At 43.3% G+C, this 8,373-nt stretch overlaps 1 pseudogene; it reads left to right on the top strand.

Annotated features, from left to right (window-relative positions):
* The first annotated feature begins 206 nt into the window (after positions 1-206).
* LOC123182955 (disease resistance protein RGA2-like) lies at positions 207-5,710 on the top strand (annotated as a pseudogene).
* The last annotated feature ends 2,663 nt before the right edge of the window (positions 5,711-8,373 follow it).

Below are 8,373 nucleotides of genomic sequence, written 5' to 3'. Positions count from 1 at the left end.
CTGGTCTATCACAAATTCACAACGAGGATAGTTCTCGAGTTCTTTAACTCCCACTACATGGTACAAGCAGAAGGGATATCTATTTACTTGTAAATTCTCAGAGTTCTCGAGTTCACGATGAGAGGATAGCTATAACTGCTGAAGCCTCAACGGCTAATACAAACAGGGTGTTGCCATTTACTGACTGTTAGCTAGCGTACTACAAACTGCCGAGAGACATCTCTCCTTTGCCGGCTGTTCAAAAACCTTAGTATATTCCCTCTATGTCAGTGATTTTTATTGGCCGAGTAACTTTACAACATGAGTGGGCTGTCAGTTGTGTATATTTTGCCGGTACGGCTCAGGCTACTTGCACATATTGTATGGTTACGGTTTAGCTTTTCAGAGAGTCCAGCTTGGCTCAACCTAATTATGCTGGATCAGATCTGGGGTTATCTTTGCTGACCTGCTGCTTTGGAGAGTTCTGCGTCTCATTTGCAACAGCACAACACCAGGTCGAACAGCTTTGCATCCGCCTTTCTCACTGTGCCGCTCTGACGACTCTGCTTCCGAAGTCCGTCAAAACTCTGCTTCTGAGGCCCATCATCCGTGTAAGCCTCGAGATCATATCTTTGATATTTTTACTTGTTAGTTTCCTGCTCTATTTTCTGTCTGTGCTCCTTTTCTCCCTTTCAGCAGTTTGCTAATTTATCTCATTGTTTCCCATTTCTGCAGGTTTTACATCCACTGCTGCCTTCACCAACTGTTTGGCCCTATAGAAGCACTCCTATTGCTCGATTTCATTTCCTCAGATCGCTCCATTATACCCAAAAAACAAAAAAAACTGTCCGCTTCTATTGCTTGATTTCATTTCCTCAGATTGCTCCATTATACCCAAAAAACAAAAAACTGTCCGCTTCCATTGCTCATTTCATTTCTTCAGATAGCTCCATTATACCCAAAAAAAGACAAAAAAACTGTCCACTTCTATTGCTCATTTCATTTCCTCAGATCGCTCCATTACACCAAAAAAAAAAAACAGAAGTAGGAAAAAGGTTTTCTTCCTGTTTACCGTGATTTACCGGTTAATATCCCACTCTTGTCCCCCTCAATAAACACTTCTTCATCTCCTCCTGCATCCAACTATCCAAGTAACCTCAACCCCCCACCCCCCACAAAAAAAAAACTGCGTCCGGTGTTCTTTCGACTGTTTCCCATAGTATGCCAGTTAAAATCTTCCAAAGTTTCCTCCATTTCGTATCTTTACACTACACCTAAGATTCCTGCATCCTCAAAATTATCTGAAAAGCATCCCAAAAAAAGGAAAGAAAAAAAACCTGTGTCTGGAATTCTATTACCTGTTTCCAATCGCTTGCAGTTAAATTCTTCCAAAGATTCCTGCATTTTGTGTCTTTTACACTAGGCCTAAGATTCCTGCATTCTCAAAATTAGCTGAAAAGCATCCCCCAAAAAAGCAGTGATTCCATGGCGGAGGTGGTGCTGGCTGGCTTACAAATGGCGGCATCGCCGATCCTGAAGAAGCTCCTCGCTGATGCTTCGATGTACCTTGGGGTTGACATGGAGAGTGAGCTCCATGAACTGGAGACCACCATCATGCCACAGTTTGAGCTGATGATTGAAGCAGCTGACAAGGGCAACCACAGGACTAAGCTGGACAAATGGATCCAGGAGCTCAAACAAGCCTTCTTCACAGCAGAAGACTTGCTGGATGATCATGAGTACAACCTCCTTGAGCGCAAAGCAAAGGGTGGAAAGGAGTTCTCCACCATCAACACTATTCTGAAGCCTCTGCATGCTGCGTCCAACCGGTTGTCCAATCTGCGCTCCAACAACAGGAAGCTGATTCACCAGCTGAATGAACTGAAGGCCATTCTGGCGAAAGGGAAGGAGTTCCGTGATCTTCTTTGCTTACCAGCTGGTAATAATGCAGAGGGCCATGTTGTACAAGCAGCCGTTGTTCCTCAGGCCACATCAATTCCACCTCCGAAAGTAATAGGTCGTGACAAGGATCGCGACAATATAATAAACCTTCTTACCAAGCCGGTTGGTATTGAGTCTAATTCAGCTACATATTCGGGTTTGGCTATTTTGGAGCAGGAGGCATGGGAAAATCCACCTTGGCGCAACATGTTTACAATGACGAGAGGGTAAAAGAACATTTTGATGTCAGGATGTGGGTGTGCATCTCACGCAGACTTGATGTCGAACGTCATACACGGGAGATTATTGAGTCTGTGGTGGAGGGCGAATGCCCACGTGTTGGTAATCTTGATCCTCTCCAGTGCAAATTAAGGGGCTTACTGCAAAACTCAAAGAAATTCCTGCTTGTATTGGATGATGTTTGGTTGGAAGAATCTGGCAATGAGATGAAATGGGAGCAACTCCTACGTCCATTAGTTTCTGAGCAGACTGGAAGCAAAGTTTTGGTGACTTCTCGATCCAATATACTTCCAGCTTCTCTTTACTGTACCAAGATTGTTCCTTTGGAAAACATGGAAGATGCTGAGTTCTTGACACTCTTCAAAAACCATGCCTTTTCTGGAGAAGAAATCAGAGATCTTAGCCGGCGTAAGAAACTAGAAGAGATTGCAGAGAAGCTTGCTAACAGATTGGGACGATCTCCTTTGGCAGCAATAACTGTGCGTTCGCAGTTGAGTAGGAAAAAGGATATCACTCCATGGAAAGATGCTCTAAAGGTGGACAACTTAAGTGATCCCACGAGAGCTCTGTTGTGGAGTTACGATAAGTTAGACCCACGTCTGCAGAGATGCTTTCTGTATTGCAGCTTATTTCCAAAAGGTCATAGCTATAACATCAGGGAGTTGGTTCACCTGTGGATGGCAGAGGGATTTGTTGATTCGGGCAACGAGAACAAAAGAGTGGAAGATAATGGAAGGGGTTGCTTCAGTGAGATGGTCTCAGTTTCATTCTTTCAACCAGTTCATGAGAGATTTCATACATACTATGTTATGCATGATCTTATTCATGATTTGGCAGAGTCACTCTCTAAAGAGCACTGCTTCAGATTAGAAGATGATACGATGGCGGAAATACCATGCACTATTCGACACTTATCAGTTCGTGTTGGGAGTATGATACATCATAAGCAAAGCATTTGCAAGCTACATCATTTACGTACTATTATCTGCATTGACCCAGTTATAGATGATGTTAGTGATGTTTTTAATCTGATACTGCAGAATTCAAAGTTGCGTGTACTATATTTGGCAGCCTACAACAGTACCAAGTTGCCAGAATCAATTGGTGAGCTAAAGCATCTTAGGTATTTAAACATCATCAACACGTGGATTTCTGAATTGCCAAGGTCATTGTGCACTCTTTACCACTTACAGTTCCTGAAGTTCAGTTACAAAGTTGAGAGTTTGCCTGGCAAAATCTGCAACTTAAGTAAGTTGTGGTATCTGGAAGGGCACAAGCGTTCTATTCATGATCCATACAACAATGCTCTGCCTCAAATCCCTAACATAGGAAAGCTAACTTCGCTCCAACAACTTAATAATTTTTCTGTTCAAAAGCAGAAGGGATATGAGTTGTGGCAGTTGAGGGACATGAACGAGCTTGGTGGCCTCTTAAATGTCACGAATCTTGAAAATGCCACTGCAAAGGGTGAAGCTTTAGAGTCGAACCTGCACCGGAAAACCCATCTTGAAAGCTTGCACCTTGACTGGAGTTATATGGATGGCATAAATATAGAGGGCAGTTTGCACTTGGAGATTCTGGAAGGCCTGATGCCACCTCCTCAACTTAGGGGCCTCACAATCGAAGGTTACAGATCTGCGAAATATCCAGGTTGGTTTCTTGAGGATTCATATTTTCAGAATTTGGAAAAGGTTAGGCTTGTTAATTGCACTGTGTTAGACGGCCTACCAACCAATGCCAAACTCTTTGGGAACTGCTGCTCACTTAGCTTCAAGAATGTACCAAACCTGAAGACATTACCTGCTCTTCCAGCAGGTCTTAAGGAGTTATCAATTGATAACTGCCCACTGCTTATATTTGTTTCCAACGATGAACCAGAACAGCATGATCAAGGCAAGAACATCATGAGGACAGACCAATTGGTATCAAACCTTTCTTTGGTAGTCTCATTTGAGGATTCCATATATGAAACAAAGGATGTAATATCATCGGAATATACATCTCTCAAGCAATTGATGGCATCGACGAATGCGGATATGTCACACGTTGAAAACCTTAGAAGTGCTCTTGAAAGAGAGGAATTTGTGATAGAGGATAGAATCAATGCATGGAAATGTTGCCACGAGGAAAGGATGAGACTCATTTACGCAAGGAGCATCGGGATGCCTCTGGTTCCACCATCAGAACTTGTCCAACTTCATCTTTCGTCATGCAGTATTACAGATGAGGCTTTAGCTGTTTGCCTTAATGGTCTCACTTCACTGACACGTTTGTTCTTAACTAGGATCATGACTTTGACTACCCTTCCGTCCAAAGAGGTCCTCCAACATTTGACAAAGCTTGACTTCCTGTTCATCAAGGCTTGCTGGTGCCTCGGTTCATTAGGGGGCTTACGAGCTATTACCTCCCTTTTGGAGGTTAGATTGATTTTCTGCCCTTCTCTAGACTTGTCACATGGAGCAGCTGAAATGCCATTATCTGTTGAGAAGCTCTATATATTCTCGTGTGTGGTTGCAGATAATTTCTTCAGTACTGACCTGTCGCACCTGATAGACCTTTCCATGTCTTGCTGCAGAAGCTCTGCATCCTTGTCGATTGCCCATCTGACCTCCCTTGTATCATCAATACTACTACATCTCCCGGATCTGTGCTTTATTGAAGGACTGTCTTCCCTGCAACTTCATGATGTATGTTTCATTGATGTCCCAAAGCTCAACACGAAGTGTATCTCACAGTTGCGGGTGCAGAAATCACTCACTGTTAGCAGCCCTGTGATGCTCAACCACATGCTGTCGGCTAAAGGTTTTAAAGTTCCTGAAACTCTCGCTCTTGAAGGATGCAAGGAGCAATCCGTTTCACTCGAAGAATCTGCAAATTTCTCATCTGTGCGGTGCCTGAGATTAGGTGACTGCGAAATGAGGTCCCTGTCACTGCCAGTAAACCTGATGTGCCTGTCTGGTCTGACGCGACTTGAGTTCTGCAACTGCCCCAACATATCATCTCTACCTGATCTGCCATCCTCCCTCCGACATATATATGTTCGGGATTGTGAGCGCTTGAAGGAGAGCTGCAATGCACTTGATGGAGAAAGCTGGCCAAAGATTGCGAGTATCCGTTGGAAGGACTTCAGATGAACTGTGATTTCAGATTCACAACTACAAATAAATAGAAAGGTAAATGTTCCACCAATGCTCTCAAAGAAAACCTTTTGTGGACATCATTTTATGATATTTTGATCATTCGAATGCTTCATTTATTTCATTGTATCCTTCATTTGTTCAATTCGGATGCAGGCTGGGAGTAACGAAGTTTCATTTTCCAACAGGGAAAAAAAGTGGTTCCTATCCAATGCCGGACAGAAGTTTAGTGTTGGACTGCCGCGAAGCTCATTTACAATTTAACTCTCCGCGTGCTGTCTGTCAGTGGTGCTGACCTCTTGGCTCCTTTCTTCTTTGATTTCTGTGCGCATCGTCCTTCCACTCTTGACGGCTCCATTACCGTGCTGAGACATGTGCGTCTAAATTCGAATCGTGCTCTATGCTGTTGTGTTTTGTTACCCTGTGTTGGAGTGTTACTTTTGATTTTGCTTGGTGCTGGACTTGGGGTTGTGATGTACTTCAATATCTCACAACTTCTGGAGGGCTAAGCCCCACTATTCAGTACTCCCTCCGTCCCATAATGTAGGACGTTTTTTAACACTACAATAATGTCAAAAAAACGTCTTACATTATGGGACGGAGAGAGTACAATATTGTAGCTGAACTTCTGCAGTTTATGTTTGGAGTTTGCTGGAGGTCTGACGTGAAGCAGCTCTGAATCACTTGAAGAGGTTCAGCATATCCACAGCTCACTGTCCAGCTTTTAACCCATTGCCAGTCATATCCTCCTTCGACGAATACAAATCTGAATACACTACTACGGCTGCAAGCCCTTATAGCAGGCCTTAACTTCTCATCGAACTATAGCAGTCACCATGAATCGCTTAGAAGTAACTACACTCAGTCCGGCCTGAATCACTTGACTGTAGGCCGTGACTTTGACACTTTGTGTGGCATTGTCTCCCCTCTAGATCAACATGGCAATGGGTACCCGCAATCCGCGAACCCGACGGGTAAAAACCCTATTAGGGTAAGGGTTTGGGAAAAATAAATACCCATGGGTTTATAAATGCGAAAAAATTGTACCCATCGGGTAAGCCGGGTATGGGTACGGGAAGGCAATACCCATACCCGCGTACGCGCATACCCGCGTACAAAAATGCAACCGCTAGCCTCGACCCAAAATCCCCTCCCCTTATCCTTGTGCGTGATCTTGTTTAAATGCGTTGATCTTGTTTTGTAAACTCATGATTTTGTCTCTGATTTTATTGATCTTATTATAGTATTCTTCATTTGATCATTTCAAAGTAGGGGATGCATAAGTAACTTCAACAAAAGAAAACTATAGAAAATTGTGTCCCTCTAGTTCGTCTTGTTATTAGAAAAAAGAAGAAAGAACATATGTGAATGTTTCTCTAAGTTCACTTATAGGCTACTCATCCATGAATGCAATTTGACATTGTTTGGTGCCATCTAGTTCATGCTTATCACTATCCAATTCTATAAATTAATACCATTTTTTATTCCATCGCACAACAAATCGTGATATGTATGTGCTCAAATGCTAAAATGTGGTATATATGTGTTGAAATTTTGAAGTATACATGCTGAAATTTTGTGTATATATGCGGAAATGCTAAAAAAAATACATGGTGAAATGTGAGTTAGGAAAGGTGGCTGAGATGAGTATTTTTACCCGCGGGTATTACCCGCACCCGGCCGGGTACGGGTATGGGAACAATTTAAAACCCGAGGTGCGGGTACGGGTACGGGTTTGGGCAAAAAATATTGAGACGGGTAAGGGTTTGGGCGACCATTACCCGCACCCGAACCCGACGGGTGCCATGTTGACCTCTAGAGGTTGCTCAGGTGGGATCTTGTTTGGGGATCATGGTGACTGTTAAATTGTCTAGAACTAAGAACTAAGTGTAAATGTTCTTTTAGGGATGGTGTAAATGTTCTTTTAGGGATGGTGGTCAGGGTGCACTAGCTATTAATCTTGACAGCATGTGTTCTGGGATAAATTTAACCACAAGTGTCCAAGGTGCACAAGCAAATCCAGTAGAAAACCACACCACAGTGGAAAATGTCTAACTCTGATGTCTGAACTAGATCGGCTAGATGGGTGCCACAGTGGAGCACCAGGCTGCGGGTCGACGCCGGAGCAGCTCCGCCGCGGCGGCGTACCCGAGCTCCGGCGTGCGCCGTCTAGCGGCGCGGCCGCGACCAGGACCTGCGATCCAACAACACAGGCTCAAAATCAGGGAGATTAGGGCGTCAATTGATCGGGGGGAAATAGAGGAACGGCATCAGGACGAGAAGGAATTTTTAGGGGATTCAGTAGCTCCATTGAGCAGAGGCCGAGAGGGGCCTGGGCAAAGGAGCAGGAGGGGCCAGAGGAGGTTGAGGAAGAAAGAAGCCTGTGTGAACTGGAGTAAACTAATAGTAGTGGTACCTTTCCCTAAAAAAAACATTAGTAGTGGTACCTTTCCCTAAAATAAAACATTAGTAGTGGTACCTTTCAAACGAATTTCATAGGGTTTTTGGATTATTCTGATCTTTAAAGATTTTTTAAACTTTTTAATTTGTAGGATTGGAATCGTTGCCAAGTTTTTCTTAGGATTCATTTCTACACTATTTTTGGAGGATAATTTTCATCTGGTAAAACCTTTTGATGGAATTCCTTTGTTTATGTTGTATCAAACACTTCTTGATCCAAATTTCTGCAGTTTTGTAATCCTATATAGTATTCAAGAGGACATGGAACTCCAAAATCATGTGTCTTTCTTATTCATGTGTTTTGAGAATCCTTTTTCAAAAAGGAGGATAAACCCCGGTGTCTGCATCGGGCGATGCACACTATCATATATTATTTAAAATCGAGCGGTCGAGTAAATTCAACCGGGAGAAAAACGTGAGGCATGCGGCCTCGTGACATACAACCACTAACCCTATAGTAAAAGACTGAAAAAGAAACGAGAAATACACAACTTTTAAGCTAAGCCTTGAAGAAGGAATCGCCGCACGTACACTTATGATGACGAGTCCAACCCTGGGCTGATCTTGGAATTTTCATCTCCAAAGCTAAGTTTCAAGCCACCACTTTCAAGAAGCA

The sequence above is a fragment of the Triticum aestivum genome, chromosome 1D (genome assembly GCF_018294505.1).
Source record: "Triticum aestivum cultivar Chinese Spring chromosome 1D, IWGSC CS RefSeq v2.1, whole genome shotgun sequence".
NCBI lineage: Eukaryota > Viridiplantae > Streptophyta > Magnoliopsida > Poales > Poaceae > Triticum > Triticum aestivum.
This window is presented reverse-complemented; position numbering and strand designations above follow the sequence as displayed.